Here is an 18,564-nt window from a genome sequence, read left to right as displayed (position 1 = left end):
AACCTGAGCCATTACCTTGTATGGTAGGGTGTAAACCCATAATAAATATGCTAGAAACGTTACACTTGAAGTGCAAAAAATTGCAGAAACAAGAAAGTCCATGAATTTGCATGCCGCCATGAACAAATGTGTGCTAAACACTAGGGCCCATAACAACTAGTGTGCATGCATTTAACACAAACAAATCCGAACCGCAATTTCATGACGAGACTTTCCACGGCACGTACGTGAAAGCCTTGCAACAAGAGTTGGACCATAACAGAATGTGAAAGCTCAGTCACACCTTGATACCAACCATGAGACATTATCATAAACGTAGCATACTTGGATATATATAGAAACGACCCTCCATTAAGGTGGTTTCATAGCAGGTAATCGCACCAAGTCTGTACTTAATACCCGACAATTTCTGGCCATTGAAATTGTTCCTGATACGGTGTGCTGCAAATGGTCTAATAAACAAATGCGACCAACATGTAGGGACTTTATTGCAACACATCATTAGGAATTAGGCACCAGTGTCAGTCCCAGAGACTCATATTTGCCACAGGTGGAATATGTCTCAAATAAGGATGTCAAGAAAAGTGACATCCATCAAGTATGAGATGTACTTGTGTGTGGAGGTAGCTGTAAACACTCTGCAATGTGAGTGAGAGGGACCCTCATTATCATTGCTCCACATTGGCTAAACAAACTCCTTGAGTTCCTAGACCATGTTGTATCCCATGTGACAACATGTGCCAAATCGAACGCGACAAGTGGGTTCATAACAGTATAATGTATATTGGACACTATAGCCCAAAATACTTTGTTTCGACATGCCCTTGGCATGGCTCTGAAATATTCAAGAGTATTTAAACGACTTGAAAAAGAAATCAATCAAAGCATACTAAAAAATGGAATAACACCAAATCAATAGATGCGTACTTGGGGATTGAACTGAATGTTCACTTACTCGTATGCAAATGCACAGGAGCACCTCGCCCACCTGAAAAACAAGCAACATTGCACTGGAAACCTTGGGTGCTGCCTTCGCAATCCAAACCCTTTGGTTAAAATCTACGTAGTCAAACCCCTTGGTAAGACTATTTGTAGGAACTGCTCAACTAGCCGTTAATGGTAACCAACATAGTCAACAGTGTATAGAATGATTGGAATCAGCTTAAAAAGTTGAATTTGTCCACTACCGCGTGGTAGATTGCAGACATCTTTCCTTGAAAGTATAACAAGAATAGATCAAATTGTGATCCTCAATGCCTATGGGATGATGCCCACTGGCCTTATCCCAAAACCATGCCTCCATAGACACTCGTAGTGCTATAGAGAGAGTAGGATATCAACACAAGTGAAATGCCTAGCTCCTATGGACATCCATGCTGTCTCAATTTTTGCTGCCTCTAGACTCCGTGGTAGAGATTAGCTGATGTGAGGTTAAGTGTATCCGGTATTGCACTCGATTTTTGTAGTAAAAACATGTAATGCGAACAGAATACCCAAAACATCTGTAATGGCAAGAGTCTTGCTTGGCCATTAACATGGACAAGGATTCCACTAGGTAGATCTGTTCAAGATGGAGAACAATCACCCAAGGAATACTAATATTTGGCTCTTACCCTAGTTCTGAGCCTGTGTGGCTCATAGTCCTTATGCCAATAACAAAGCAGTGTTCAATCGACGAACCGATGAAGACTAATTGGGGTAGCACCTTGGCCACTTTCTAGCTGAGAGTTAGAGCACCTTGGACAGGCCGACTCACGAGCAAAACATGTATCAAAAGTTTCGTAGAAAGTTTTCATTATTCTTTGAGAGAAATAAGAAAGAGAGAGAAGGAGAGCATGCTGGGCTTAGGAACTTTCCTTAAGTTTCTAGAGTGTGTACCCAATCTGTGTCCTCTGACGCATCCTATAAGCATGCAACGATCTGCCTGTATAACGCTCTCATTGAGAGAGGTTAAAAAAAAAACACAAGCCAAAGCTTGACCCACCTACAATGTATGGGATCGTGACTTTATAAAAATGACTTAAATATGGCACTTTGCCTATGAAATAAGTCCTAAATTTAGGTTCCACTTAGTGTTGTTGGGTGTTGACAGCAACCAAAAATCATTGTAAACAATCCGTCACTTATCTTGTCCTTGACAGCATTGCTAGTGTGATAGTGGAAGCGTAATCCATGAAGCGGTGGAATTCATGCCACCTGGTTAGCATGCCTTGCTCGCAGAATTGTAAGCCCTTGGCGATTATGACGGCCGCAAACATGAGAGCCAAAACCATAAGTGCCTTGCACAATCTATACTTGTGAGATTTGGTGAGATGAAATCCCTAGTGTACTAGTTCCCCAAACTTGGGTGCCAATGCCCTTGATTTGAAGTCAATGGGCTATATCATGGCACATGGTAGAAGCCTTGCTTTGTGTGAAACTGTCAAAGCACTTTAATTTGCACAACAACAAGAGTTTCCAAAGTAAATGTGAAAACAAGTAAACTTAAAATTATCTAACCTGGTCGTTCTGCTGTAACCGATTGTCTTGAGATGTCAAGGAAAAACTCCGTCAAATGCAGGTAGCCCTATGTGTTGCGCGAGAGAGAATTGTCATGTGTATCATATAAACCCTCGTGTGTCATGTACGCCCATTTGATATGTAATAAACTAACCTGTAAGGTCTCCGACCCCGAGCTAAAAGAACACCATTGTACCATGAAACAATCATAATGGAAAAAGTTACTAATTTTAGCAGTTTTCCAAAATCTCTCGATGCCATGATGTTTAGAATGTCATAAAGCTTCCAAAAGTGACTTAAAATGATTTTTATGGAAATTTTCCAAAAATAGTAAGTTTTTGGTCGCCCGACCCGTTTAGTTTTAACCGTCTCCAAAAACTGCACCCGTACCCCGAATTTGGAAAAAATGCATTTTTGGACCCCGGGGGCTGCTAAATATGGTAGGTACTCAGACAGATACACCTTAGTTAGAGCTTAGTATAGCAATATACGGCAAAAAATTCCGACTCGTATGGCCCGTTTTAGCCTAAAACCAAAATTTCCTAAGGTTATGCGGAGAGGCACCGGGGCTCGAGGCTGTGTGGGAACAGGTCCCAGGCCACTCAGAGCTTGTTTCGGCAGCTAGGGGGTGCCTTCTCTTCTCTTGGGAGTTGTGGGAGAGTTGCCATACTTGAGAGAGAGTGTGAGAGTCAGTTACACTAGCTAACTGGACACTTGGTAGGCATGTAACTGGACTTTCCATGCATGAGTTGAGTAGCTCTCAGATGCAAATAGTAAGCAAGGTCGATTTTCAGCATGGGAGGGCCTATTTAAGACATATGCTCTCACACACACACACTCTCAATACACACACACACACACACACACACACACACACACACACACACACACACACACACACTTACACACACACACACCTTGGGGAGGTGCTGCCGGCACACATAGTTTTTGGAGAAGAAGCAAAGAAGGGAAGTGCTGCCCGATTCTCATCTCGAGAACTCCATTGGATCAGAAATTCAAGTAGATTTCAGCCCCTAACCACGGTAATATCGATTTAATTTATGCTTTTCTGTAAATCTCTCCATCATTCTCTTACTTCCTCAACTATTATGCTTAATCATAGCTAAATTACTCATTAGCTACTTTCTAATTCTCCGTATCATTAGTCTATTACATAATCATCATCCAATTGTTAATCATGCAAGCAATTAACCTCTCCTAATCATAGATTAATGCATGATTAGTAAGAAGAAAACTCCCGCTAGTCTTCATAGAAAAGAAATTGTCAAGCCGGTAATGATATGGAATTGGTCAATCTCATCCCATTACCACAAAATGTGTGAATAGCTAAGTTAGATTCAATCTGTTCATAGATTAAGATGTAATTAAGGGAAATTAATCCGTCATTAATCCACTAGGAAGGAAGAATTCTCTCACCTATGTATATGGAAATTCTGCATCTCTCTACTTACACTAGGAAGGTGATTGAGCACGTCTAATTCACCCCTCTAGTAACTTAATTAGTAAAAATCTGAAATTCCTAATTACCTAGACCAAGTATTTAAATTTTAGAGCCAGTTCCCATAGAACAAGTAAGGTACTATCTATAAATGACTATGTCTTGAAGGAAATCTAACCACCTCGTATAGAAGGAATTGTTCAGTGATTCTAATCTGTCATCTTGATTGTTATGGTACTCTTGGACATTAGTTCTTTTCTCCAAATTTGTCAATTAAGTAGTGAGTATAAAATGGCCCCAGTAAAGAGAACTCGCTTCGGTGGTGCCCACGAGCGCGAGGCGGAAACAAGCAATGTGAATGGGAAAGGAAAAGCTCCCATGGACGACCAAGTACCGGCCATCTCACGGGCCAATGACGAGGAAATGGAGGAGGTAGGTCACTATTTATTCAAATTGTTTAATTTAACATTGCATATGATAAGTTAGGAAAGAACATATCCCTAAACATGTTGGAGAAATCCGACGGAAACCTCGGCATTTGAATTCAATTGTATATTAAATTCTAAGTAGGAAAGAATGGTTGATGGATATATTGTTTGAAATAGGACAGAATGTCTGCTAGGGAAAATTTAGCTCGGCATGTTCATTCTATTTCCAATGTTGAACTAGTCCTGATCCCCCTACTGATCACAGGGGGTAGAGTTCCTGGTTAAGGGCTCTTGAATCCACGTCTGTTGGTTAAGCGGTGGATATCCACGTCAACTGGTTAAGCGTTGGGAACCCACGTCTTGCTTTCTATGTGGTGGGAATGTCCATGTCGTGCTTTCTATGCGGTGGACATACCTAGTTGTATGGGTAGCTAGGCGACAACAGGAGGAGTAAACTCTCGTTGGAGGGGGGATTTTGTACCCCGAGAACATTGAAATTTTAATGAATAAGTTTGAGTATAATTTTAACTAGAATTACTGTCTTGGTGCCACTTTGTAATACTGGTTGAAGGGCTGTCTTAACGAACCCTGTGAATTGGAATCTAATCAAGGAACTTATATGTTGAACAACCATTGTTGTAGTAATGAGGACCAATGAAGAAGTGTGAGTGTGGGGGTGGAAACTGGGGGCTTGGCTCAGGTTGCCAATGCCTATGAGAAGGGTGGTCCAGATTAGTCGGGAACTCTCCGTCCCCATAGTGTTATAAATTGACGCTAGTATTACTCATTGCCCCAAGAGCGGCAAAGTCTCAAGTGTACGTGCCTCTGAAAGCTATGGGGAAAATGACACTCGAGACTTCTCTCCTTCTGGAAGGTGAGTTTTAGGACCAATAATTGATTAGACACGCTTCCCCTGCGGGGTGGAACTAGATCTCGATGCTAGTAGGCTCGAACTCAATTCACTTTGTGATGAGAGATCGTCCGCTAGATGAACCATAAACCACTTTGTTTGCTTCCGCTGTAGATCTAGTGGCCACCAGGTTTACCATCAGATCCATCGTTTGAGACGACGGGGTGGGGACCTCACATAACCTGCAAGCATATTGCGAATTCTCCCCCAAGTTTGTATGCTCATAGCATAGTCCAAATGTGGGAATCTTCAATGCAAGATGCCCAAATGGAAGCCTTGTGTCATATAAGTACGTTAGTTTTGTTAGCCAACAGATGCTGGTACCGACGTACAAAGAGCATGAAAAACAAGAATTAATCGTGTCAAGCAGTTTTAAATGAAATTGGCTAGTGCTGTGTGGCGAGCATCTTTGTTAGCTTCTGGAAGCAGTGACAAGAAGTCGGCCATGCCGAGCTCTATGCACCCTTCAGGAATTCGAGCCACAGGGTGTGCCAATCTCCTTGAGATTCCATGGGAATCAAGTTGGCAGGTAAGCATTGGTTTGATGCCAACAAAATTGTAATGCTTAAAACAATTGTCACAAGATGTGCTTGTGGTTGGAGTGCCTAAAGTGCACTCACATCTGTTGCATGTAAAGATTATCTTGCGATTCTCATACATTACTTTATGCAGAGATACAACAATTAAATGTAGATCAAGTTATGCAGATAACAATGGAGTAGGAGCATTGTAATGCATGGACAAAGCGTACCTGAAATTGTTTGTTGAAGCATGTAAAAGCTATTTGCAAATCTAGATTGACTGGAAACATCCGGCATATCCACCATGCTATGTCAAGAACGATAATTTTCCAAGACATGCCATGCATGCCTGATCGACTGATGATAGAGAACATTCGTGCTTGTTAGCTTATGCTAACCACAGAAGCACCTTGTGCACCAAAGAAGCACCTTGTGCTTGGTACAAGCCTTGCTTGTGGATGCACTTACACGTCTAGTACATGCGTGAGTTACACGGCATGTCTCAAAAATTTTGGCAAACAAAAAACCAAATCTATGCATACCTTACCTTTGAAGTTCAGAGACGAAGTGTAGTCACGCCATCCCAAAGCTACATGAGTCTCGTCATCGCACTTGCTTGGATGCAAGAGCTACATCACCATTGCTGCCTCGATAATTCAAAAAACTCATAGAAATTCCGTGAAAACACTACCTTGTCATGCATGGTAATGGCTTGCATGTCTTTGCATTTCAAATTTTCTGTAAACCTGAAATTCTCTATCCCGTGCCTTGTCTGGTATTGCTGCAAATCCGAAATCCCATGCCTTGGAAAATCACGGCACTACGGTCAAAGCCTGTGAGTATTACCGTGGTGGGAGGGGCCTCTAGGGTGGCCCCTTGGGCAACCTAGGGCGCCCAAAATTAAACTTAATATGAAAAGCATGAGAAAACATGGTGACCTGCTATTTGAAATCTGCACAGGAGCAAATCCGTCACCACACAAGTAAGGTTGCTCGTCTTGAGCCCTACCCCTGATGACATCTCCCCCTTGGCCCTTTGCACGTCTTCTCATGGTATGCATGCCCGATTTGGTGCATGACAAAAATCTCGAGCCCGTGTGTGCTAGCTGGGTTTCTAGCGCGTCCCAAATCTTGCAGGGAGTTCACGTCAACTGGTTAAGCGTTGGGAACCCACGTCTTGCTTTCTATGTGGTGGGAATGTCCATGTCGTGCTTTCTATGCGGTGGACATACCTAGTTGTATGGGTAGCTAGGCGACAACAGGAGGAGTAAACTCTCGCTGGAGGGGGGATTTTGTACCCCGAGAACATTGAAATTTTAATGAATAAGTTTGAGTATAATTTTAACTAGAATTACTGTCTTGGTGCCACTTTGTAATACTGGTTGAAGGGCTGTCTTAACGAACCCTGTGAATTGGAATCTAATCAAGGAACTTATATGTTGAACAACCATTGTTGTAGTAATGAGGACCAATGAAGAAGTGTGAGTGTGGGGGTGGAAACTGGGGGCTTGGCTCAGGTTGCCAATGCCTATGAGAAGGGTGGTCCAGATTAGTCGGGAACTCTCCGTCCCCATAGTGTTATAAATTGACGCTAGTATTACTCATTGCCCCAAGAGCGGCAAAGTCTCAAGTGTACGTGCCTCTGAAAGCTATGGGGAAAATGACACTCGAGACTTCTCTCCTTCTGGAAGGTGAGTTTTAGGACCAATAATTGATTAGACACGCTTCCCCTGCGGGGTGGAACTAGATCTCGATGCTAGTAGGCTCGAACTCAATTCACTTTGTGATGAGAGATCGTCCGCTAGATGAACCATAAACCACTTTGTTTGCTTCCGCTGTAGATCTAGTGGCCACCAGGTTTACCATCAGATCCATCGTTTGAGACGACGGGGTGGGGACCTCACATAACCTGCAAGCATATTGCGAATTCTCCCCCAAGTTTGTATGCTCATAGCATAGTCCAAATGTGGGAATCTTCAATGCAAGATGCCCAAATGGAAGCCTTGTGTCATATAAGTACGTTAGTTTTGTTAGCCAACAGATGCTGGTACCGACGTACAAAGAGCATGAAAAACAAGAATTAACCGTGTCAAGCAGTTTTAAATGAAATTGGCTAGTGCTGTGTGGCGAGCATCTTTGTTAGCTTCTGGAAGCAGTGACAAGAAGTCGGCCATGCCGAGCTCTATGCACCCTTCAGGAATTCGAGCCACAGGGTGTGCCAATCTCCTTGAGATTCCATGGGAATCAAGTTGGCAGGTAAGCATTGGTTTGATGCCAACAAAATTGTAATGCTTAAAACAATTGTCACAAGATGTGCTTGTGGTTGGAGTGCCTAAAGTGCACTCACATCTGTTGCATGTAAAGATTATCTTGCGATTCTCATACATTACTTTATGCAGAGATACAACAATTAAATGTAGATCAAGTTATGCAGATAACAATGGAGTAGGAGCATTGTAATGCATGGACAAAGCGTACCTGAAATTGTTTGTTGAAGCATGTAAAAGCTATTTGCAAATCTAGATTGACTGGAAACATCCGGCATATCCACCATGCTATGTCAAGAACGATAATTTTCCAAGACATGCCATGCATGCCTGATCGACTGATGATAGAGAACATTCGTGCTTGTTAGCTTATGCTAACCACAGAAGCACCTTGTGCACCAAAGAAGCACCTTGTGCTTGGTACAAGCCTTGCTTGTGGATGCACTTACACGTCTAGTACATGCGTGAGTTACACGGCATGTCTCAAAAATTTTGGCAAACAAAAAACCAAATCTATGCATACCTTACCTTTGAAGTTCAGAGACGAAGTGTAGTCACGCCATCCCAAAGCTACATGAGTCTCGTCATCGCACTTGCTTGGATGCAAGAGCTACATCACCATTGCTGCCTCGATAATTCAAAAAACTCATAGAAATTCCGTGAAAACACTACCTTGTCATGCATGGTAATGGCTTGCATGTCTTTGCATTTCAAATTTTCTGTAAACCTGAAATTCTCTATCCCGTGCCTTGTCTGGTATTGCTGCAAATCCGAAATCCCATGCCTTGGAAAATCACGGCACTACGGTCAAAGCCTGTGAGTATTACCGTGGTGGGAGGGGCCTCTAGGGTGGCCCCTTGGGCAACCTAGGGCGCCCAAAATTAAACTTAATATGAAAAGCATGAGAAAACATGGTGACCTGCTATTTGAAATCTGCACAGGAGCAAATCCGTCACCACACAAGTAAGGTTGCTCGTCTTGAGCCCTACCCCTGATGACATCTCCCCCTTGGCCCTTTGCACGTCTTCTCATGGTATGCATGCCCGATTTGGTGCATGACAAAAATCTCGAGCCCGTGTGTGCTAGCTGGGTTTCTAGCGCGTCCCAAATCTTGCAGGGAGTTCACGTCAACTGGTTAAGCGTTGGGAACCCACGTCTTGCTTTCTATGTGGTGGGAATGTCCATGTCGTGCTTTCTATGCGGTGGACATACCTAGTTGTATGGGTAGCTAGGCGACAACAGGAGGAGTAAACTCTCGTTGGAGGGGGGATTTTGTACCCCGAGAACATTGAAATTTTAATGAATAAGTTTGAGTATAATTTTAACTAGAATTACTGTCTTGGTGCCACTTTGTAATACTGGTTGAAGGGCTGTCTTAACGAACCCTGTGAATTGGAATCTAATCAAGGAACTTATATGTTGAACAACCATTGTTGTAGTAATGAGGACCAATGAAGAAGTGTGAGTGTGGGGGTGGAAACTGGGGGCTTGGCTCAGGTTGCCAATGCCTATGAGAAGGGTGGTCCAGATTAGTCGGGAACTCTCCGTCCCCATAGTGTTATAAATTGACGCTAGTATTACTCATTGCCCCAAGAGCGGCAAAGTCTCAAGTGTACGTGCCTCTGAAAGCTATGGGGAAAATGACACTCGAGACTTCTCTCCTTCTGGAAGGTGAGTTTTAGGACCAATAATTGATTAGACACGCTTCCCCTGCGGGGTGGAACTAGATCTCGATGCTAGTAGGCTCGAACTCAATTCACTTTGTGATGAGAGATCGTCCGCTAGATGAACCATAAACCACTTTGTTTGCTTCCGCTGTAGATCTAGTGGCCACCAGGTTTACCATCAGATCCATCGTTTGAGACGACGGGGTGGGGACCTCACATAACCTGCAAGCATATTGCGAATTCTCCCCCAAGTTTGTATGCTCATAGCATAGTCCAAATGTGGGAATCTTCAATGCAAGATGCCCAAATGGAAGCCTTGTGTCATATAAGTACGTTAGTTTTGTTAGCCAACAGATGCTGGTACCGACGTACAAAGAGCATGAAAAACAAGAATTAACCGTGTCAAGCAGTTTTAAATGAAATTGGCTAGTGCTGTGTGGCGAGCATCTTTGTTAGCTTCTGGAAGCAGTGACAAGAAGTCGGCCATGCCGAGCTCTATGCACCCTTCAGGAATTCGAGCCACAGGGTGTGCCAATCTCCTTGAGATTCCATGGGAATCAAGTTGGCAGGTAAGCATTGGTTTGATGCCAACAAAATTGTAATGCTTAAAACAATTGTCACAAGATGTGCTTGTGGTTGGAGTGCCTAAAGTGCACTCACATCTGTTGCATGTAAAGATTATCTTGCGATTCTCATACATTACTTTATGCAGAGATACAACAATTAAATGTAGATCAAGTTATGCAGATAACAATGGAGTAGGAGCATTGTAATGCATGGACAAAGCGTACCTGAAATTGTTTGTTGAAGCATGTAAAAGCTATTTGCAAATCTAGATTGACTGGAAACATCCGGCATATCCACCATGCTATGTCAAGAACGATAATTTTCCAAGACATGCCATGCATGCCTGATCGACTGATGATAGAGAACATTCGTGCTTGTTAGCTTATGCTAACCACAGAAGCACCTTGTGCACCAAAGAAGCACCTTGTGCTTGGTACAAGCCTTGCTTGTGGATGCACTTACACGTCTAGTACATGCGTGAGTTACACGGCATGTCTCAAAAATTTTGGCAAACAAAAAACCAAATCTATGCATACCTTACCTTTGAAGTTCAGAGACGAAGTGTAGTCACGCCATCCCAAAGCTACATGAGTCTCGTCATCGCACTTGCTTGGATGCAAGAGCTACATCACCATTGCTGCCTCGATAATTCAAAAAACTCATAGAAATTCCGTGAAAACACTACCTTGTCATGCATGGTAATGGCTTGCATGTCTTTGCATTTCAAATTTTCTGTAAACCTGAAATTCTCTATCCCGTGCCTTGTCTGGTATTGCTGCAAATCCGAAATCCCATGCCTTGGAAAATCACGGCACTACGGTCAAAGCCTGTGAGTATTACCGTGGTGGGAGGGGCCTCTAGGGTGGCCCCTTGGGCAACCTAGGGCGCCCAAAATTAAACTTAATATGAAAAGCATGAGAAAACATGGTGACCTGCTATTTGAAATCTGCACAGGAGCAAATCCGTCACCACACAAGTAAGGTTGCTCGTCTTGAGCCCTACCCCTGATGACATCTCCCCCTTGGCCCTTTGCACGTCTTCTCATGGTATGCATGCCCGATTTGGTGCATGACAAAAATCTCGAGCCCGTGTGTGCTAGCTGGGTTTCTAGCGCGTCCCAAATCTTGCAGGGAGTTCACGATGGTGTAGAGCGTGGAGATCGAGAAGCGAAAAAAGCCATGCATAGAACGTCATGCCCTTCTTTGCTTTTCCTTTCCGCCATGGCTTTGCATGCCGCCACAGCCGGGCTCCACCCATCTCCGTGCGTTGATAGATACATCGAGAGAAAGAAAATGAGAGAGAGAAAACCATGCCTCCATGCCTCCTTGCTTCTCTCTGCTCCTTCCCCTTCCTCTCCACTGAGCTCTAATACCAATGTGAGAACAGAGGGGATTGGACCATGCAACTCTCCACCCAACCGTGCCATAAATAGCTCCTAGACGTCCGTTATGGCGTCCCTTGATCGCATGTCCGTCCTGGCCATTGGCCTGACAGATGGAGCTCTTGCACTTGCAACCCACACAATGAGAGTGTGTGTGTGTGGGAGAGTATACCCCCAAGCTAGCCCCCTTCTTGCTTTGGTCGATGCCCTCTTAGCACTCTCTGGCACTTGATTGGACCTCCTCAAGCTTTGCCAATCACAAGCTTAGTGCATATCAAGCAACAAGGGTAAACCTTGGACAAGTGTCCCCCTTTCCCCTTTGAGAGAGAGGAGTTGATAAATGCAAAAATAATTACTTAATCAACTAAATTATCATTGGACCCGTTGGGAGGATAACCAATAGGCTTTAGGCACACTATGAGGGCAACATGAAGAGGAGGTTGACAAGTGTCCCTGCTGCTTTCTTTGTACCAAGGATGCCTTGTGTGAGAGTGTATGCGTTCTCTCTCTAGCCCCTACTATGAGGGCTCTCCCCCCCTTGTGTAGGGATATGATTTGAGTTTTAATTACCTTCACCCCTCAAACCTTAGCCATGGAGCACCTTAGCACCTTAGTCATTAAGCACCTCAAGCACCTTAGTCAGCAAGCACGACAAGCACCTCAAGCTTGGGCCGGGTTCCCACCTCAAGCACAACCCTAGCTTACCTAAGGTCAAAGGACTTTCAACACTAACCTTTGGAGGTCTTCAATGAAGCTAACCCTAAGGTCTTTAAGATCCATTAGCTAGCCTTGCTCTTTGACAGATCATCTCTCATTTCTTAACCATTGGCCCCATGTTGAGATAGACACGTAAGCACATGTCTATATTCTAACCCTTGTTCCTATCTATTCTCCCACATTAAATGATCAGTTTAATGAGAAAATCATTTGGGTTGGTTAGATATTAGATAATATGACAGTGTTTTTGCTAGTATTTGAGTTCAAGATCTTTCACAAGCCAAGAAAAACCCATTATGGTGCTGATTCCTTTCAAGAAGCACAGAGGGAAGCTCAGAGACATCATTGAGAGATGAACCGGTTGGGTGATTGTTTAGAATATAGCCATAGAAGGACTAGATCCTGAATGGCAAGCAAGCCTTTGGTTGGGAGGATTTCTAGAGGATTGACCCCAAGCAAAGAAAAAGGCATTGATAATAGAAAGCTTGAAGTTCACCATCATTGAAGGAGCTCTATATAGGTTTTGGTATTGATGGCGGACTTCGACGATGTGTGCCTATGCAAGGGAGTATGCAAGCAATCATAGAGGCTCATAGTGGAGGTGCAAATGCATTTATCTAGTGACATTATTTATAAGAAAATCCTACAAGCAGGCCTCTGGTGGCAAACAATGATGGTGGATGTCAGAGAATTTTGAAAAACTTGTGACATATGTCAATGGATGGGAAGACCAATGACAGCTGACATGACACCTCTGACTCTAGTTTAGCCACTAAGAGTATTTATGAAGTGGGGATTAGGCTTTATGAATCCATTCGGGAAGATTACTCCTAGGAACAATTGGTATATCATAATGGCTACCTGCTATGTGAGTAAGTGGATGGAAGCTAAGGCCCTACTAGATAATACTAACAGATCAACAATAGTATTCTTGTATAAAAATATCATTTGCAAAAATGGTTGTCCTATCAAAATTTTCTCAGATTAGGGTATACACTTTATGAATAAAACAATTCAAATATTGATTGAGATATTCTCAATCAAGCACCAAAAATCCATGCCATGGTCTAGATCGTATGAGGCTGACTGAGTATTCTCTAATGGCACAATAAGAGTAAGAGACTTATTCCGATTACTGTTGCTCGGAGTTTATAATGGAGCAAATATCAAATTGTGTTATGCTAGGTCAAATGTGATACCAACAACACCAGTACCAAAAATACATTTAGAGTCAAAAGATGTACCACTTAAATTGTTCCATATTAGACCCGTCGAGAAAGAAGACCAATTTTTTTTGGAATTAGTGTACTACCTTGGAGTGATTCCAGTTCAGACTCAACTAGTGTAGTCTAACAGGGTTAACAATCACATGCAACAAGTAAATGAAATAACCAAGGGTAGAATCTCGCAGGTAATGAGTAGGTGGCTAGAACAATGCATGGATGCCTTCTGGCAGGCGGTGTCCTAAAACCAAGAGAGCATGAGCATGGAGCATTCATGGTGCTATAAGAATAACTATGCGAAGAGTACATGATCTTGCACTTTACCCTTAGACATTTGTATGACTTTCTCCCCCACTTGTAGAGCTATATATGACCTCCCCTTCTACACAACCCCCAGAGCGCACGATATCCTCACCTTGTCCTCCATTTCTAGAGCCTTTGCATCTAAAATTGACACTCCAAGGGTTTTGTGTGTCTCTTTCTCCACAACCATAGGTGACTTGTCTTCCTCGTAGGACCATTCAAAGGACTCAGCCATGGGAAAGACCAAGAAGCTGTCAAAATAGATGCAGGAAAGCATGAATCAGGCTACAAAACAAGTGGAGGAGTAGGTGGAGTAGATTCAACAAGTCTATTTAGTACCCCACAATAACATAGACAAATATGTCTTTCATATCCATGAATGAGCACTTTTGAAGCCATGGGACTCAAAAGTGGTGCTAGAGGACACCAAAATGCAATTTGGTGTCGGGATCATCCTAGTCGACACCTTTGATCCTGATAGTGGTTTAGCTGAAATCAATGGAAGAGAAGTCCAAGCCACAACAAAAGCTCTTTCCCATGTTCTGAGGCTGCCATATAATGCTAAGGCCAAACCATGTCCATCGGAGGAAGTTAGAAAGTATTTAAAAGAGGATGCTGAGGCTACAAAGAAAAGGAAGAAGGGAGCTAAGGGAGTTCTAGTGGCTGCTTTGCAATACAAACTAGTCTACTAATTCATTGTAGAGGCCATAATCCTAAAGAACAATCCTATCTATGTTGCCAAGAAGTTATTTTTGGGATGTTATTGTCTGAGTCAAAGATTCCAAGGAAAAAATCAATTTGGCCATGTTTTTGCAACAGCTTGGTCTAATAGATAGCTAAGGTGAAGACCCAACATGTCTTCAAAGATTGGTATGCATGGTAGTTTTTATACTAGGCAACCTGTATCCCAGTGCACCCCAATGCACACAAAGTCTGGGATAATGCCGTAGGGAAAGCGGTCGTAAGTTGTAACCAGTAAAGACACTAAGCAACAACACATTAAAGGTCCAGAAATAGAACACTACTAAAGAAAGCATTGACTTTGCTATAGCAATAATAGGAACAACAAGGATAATAGCACAAGCAAATGCTGGCACAGCTTGGGCTGGCACCAATGATAGCACCAAGCCATCTGAAAAGAAACAAAAGACAATGGATTTTTTGAACCAACTAAAGCTGAAATAGATGACTCCAGCCAAGCCTCCTAATTAGGGACATGGCAAAGGTACTTCAACAAAATAGACCATTAAATTGGCTTAGATCCTGTTGGCACCAATGGAGAAAAAGAAGACTATTGGACATCATGTTCCATGAGTTGACACTGGGAACAAGGATACATCACGATACCAGTTAGCCTTAGTTGCTCCTCTAGTACAACCAACTCAAGTGGACAAACTATAGAGGCTCTAGAAAAAACCCCTTCATGGGAGAATGGTCATTCAACATGCATATTAGACAGTGGTGCCTTATTCCACTCCTCTCATTATATATGAAACCTCTCATATCTACGTATATACCATCATAGATGGATGTGTAGCCACAATGATGTTTGGATGGAACAACATTGTGAATGCCATGGACAGATGATAAAAGCTCAACAGATGCCTCCTAGTTTGGTACTAACCGCGCTGTAGATAGAACTATAAGAAACCAATGTTGGAATTAGCGTTGCAAAGAAACGCACACATCTTGAGAAGATGAAGGAAGCTCAAGGCACACAATAGAGAGTGTATTACTTAGTGTGTAATGGAAAGATAGATGGACCTAGAGTGATGGGCATATATACAATACACGGGGGAAAAAACCTCCTAAAGAGGGAAAAAATGCCCCGGCGGTCCTAGTGTGTTCACACACATCACTACCACATGTATATGGTAACAAATCCCCCTTGGAGTGATGCGGTGAATGAGAGTTGGCATATGAGTAAAGGGAAGTGCCATGCCTTAAGGACATGATCAGTCCACAAAGGGGAGTAAGCCCAAAGCCTTGCGGAAAGCTTCAAGCTTCTCAAGAGACAATGCCTTTGTGAAAAGATCTGCAAGGTTGTCCTGTGTTGGCACATAAGCCAAGCTGATCTCTCCTACTGAGAGCCTCTCCCTGACATAGTGGTAATGCACCTCAATGTGCTTCATGTGAGCATGAAAAAATGGGTTCCTCGCAACTCCCAATGCGCTCTGACTGTCAGTGTAGATAATGTTGGCAGTGTCCCGTCCAACACCCAAATCAGCCATAAGGCATTTGAGCCATACACACTCAACCGTAGCTGTGAAGACTGCCCTGTACTCAGCCTCACAACTCGAAGTAGCCACAGTAGGTTGCTTCTTGCTCAACCATGATATACATGAAATGCCAAGCATGAAACAAAAACCACTTGTGGACACTCGCGTGTGAAAACAACCAGCCCAATCTGAGTCCGAAAAAGCATGTAAGTCTGGAGGCAATGACCCCCCCTTGGGATAAAACAAGCCAAGATGTAAAGTGCCACTAAGGTAGTGGAAAATCCTCTTGATAGCCTGCCAATGCTTAGACCTTGGGCTATGCATAAATCTATTGACCTGTGAGATTGCAAACTGAATATCCGGCCTTGTGTTGCATACATAAATGAGGCAACCAACAGCAGTTTGATAAAGAGTGACATCAGCAGGATCGCCAGCATCATGTAGACTCAACTTCAAACCTGTTTCCATGGGAGTGGCAATAGGTTTGCAATCCTCAAGTCCAAACTTACATAGCAATGTCTCTATGTAACTTTTCTGACACAAGGTAATACCACCATCACACTACTTAAACTGTATACCCAAGTAATGATGCAACAGCCCCAAATCTTTCATCTTGAAAGTAGCATTCAAATCAGCCTTAAATTCAGCAATATGTCTATCATTTGGTCCAGTGATCAGCAAATCATCGACATAAAGAACCACAATGAGAAGTACATCACCCTCACGCTTTACGTACAATGTGCTTTTTGTTGGACTGTTACAAAAGCCTTGTTTAACCAAATGAGTGTCAGCTTTCTCATACCAAGCATGAGGGGAGATTGCTTCAACCCATTGGCAAATCCTTCTTACATCTTCACACTTTATCCTCTTGTCCTTTTATGACAAAACCGCGAGGCTGTGTTACATAAACTTCCTCAAATATGTCACCATTCAAGAAAGCAGTAACAATGTCTGATTGATGTACATCCAACCAAAATGACTCTGCCAATGCACATAGAAAATGCACAGTAGTCATACGACAAGTGGGAGCAAAAGTCTCTTCATAATCAATGCCTTTTTGCTGTGCATAACCCTTTGCAACAGGTCGAGCCTTATGGCGATCAATCTCACCATCCGGCTTGCATTTCAACTGGTAAACCCACTTCATACCAATGGCCTTTTTGCCAGGAGGCAAATCACATAAAGTCCATGTGTCATTTTCTATAAGTGCATCATATTATGATTGCATGGCAGCCTTTTTGAATTTTGTGCTTCATCAAAAGACAGAGGCTCCTCAACATCATGTAAGCTAGACATAGCCAAAGAATAACAATCTGATGCATAAGATGCACGGCGAGAGCCTGAACGAGTACGACTAGACAAAGGTGCATCCAATTTACTGTCACGCAAAGTGTGCACCAGCCATTTTGGCATACCTCTAGCCTACTCATTTTCAGCCCTTTCCTCATCAAGTACATCATGTACATCTGCATCAGTAATAGGCTGATCTGTAACATTTTTAAAAACCCCCATAGGCTGTACATTTGCCTCATTGGAAATTACATTCGTATTTCCACCACTGAAAAGAGGCAACAAAATGTCATAAATGTCCTGTGAGATAACATTACTGTCTCTAGTACATAACAACAAGGGTTGAACAGAATCTTCCACAAACACTACATCCCGTGAAACCAGAATACACTTTGTTTGCGGATGATATAACCTGTAACCTTTTCTTTCAGCACTATAACCAACAAAAATACATTTGACAGCCTTATCATCCAATCTTCTGCGCTGTGTTTGTGGCACCAAAGCATATGCCAAACAGCCAAAAACACGCATGTGCTCAATAGAAGGCTTTCTATCATGCCATGCTTCATATGGAGTAATAGATTGCAAATCTTTCGTAGGACACCTGTTTAGTACATAAGTGGCACACATGATGGCCTCAAGCCAAAAAGAATGCGGCAAAGCTTGACTTTTGACCATACATCGTGCCATTTCCATCAGTGACCTGTTTTTCCTCTCAGCAACACCATTTTGCTGAGGTGTATAAGGAACTATACATTGGTGTTTTATCCCACAACTAGCCAGAAATGCATTAAATTCATGAGACATATACTCCCCCCCTCGATCGAAACGGAGGGTGCCCATAGTACATTTCGAGACATTTTCAGCCATAGCCAGAAATTGTTTGAAGCACATAAAAACTTTGGACTTCGCTTTAAACGGAAATACCCATGCATGCCTGGAGTAATCATCAATGAAAGTCACAAAGTACAGGTAATTGCCCAAGGACGGAGTTTGCATGGGCCCACAAACATCACTATGCACAAGCTGCAACCTGCATGTGGCCCGAACGGAACCATCCTTTGGAAACTTAGCACGCTGCATCTTACCCAAAATATAGCCTTCACAAACATGT

The sequence above is a fragment of the Adiantum capillus-veneris genome, chromosome 2 (genome assembly GCF_014529385.1).
Source record: "Adiantum capillus-veneris isolate H3 chromosome 2, ASM1452938v2, whole genome shotgun sequence".
Lineage (NCBI taxonomy): Eukaryota > Viridiplantae > Streptophyta > Polypodiopsida > Polypodiales > Pteridaceae > Adiantum > Adiantum capillus-veneris.
This window is presented reverse-complemented; position numbering follows the sequence as displayed.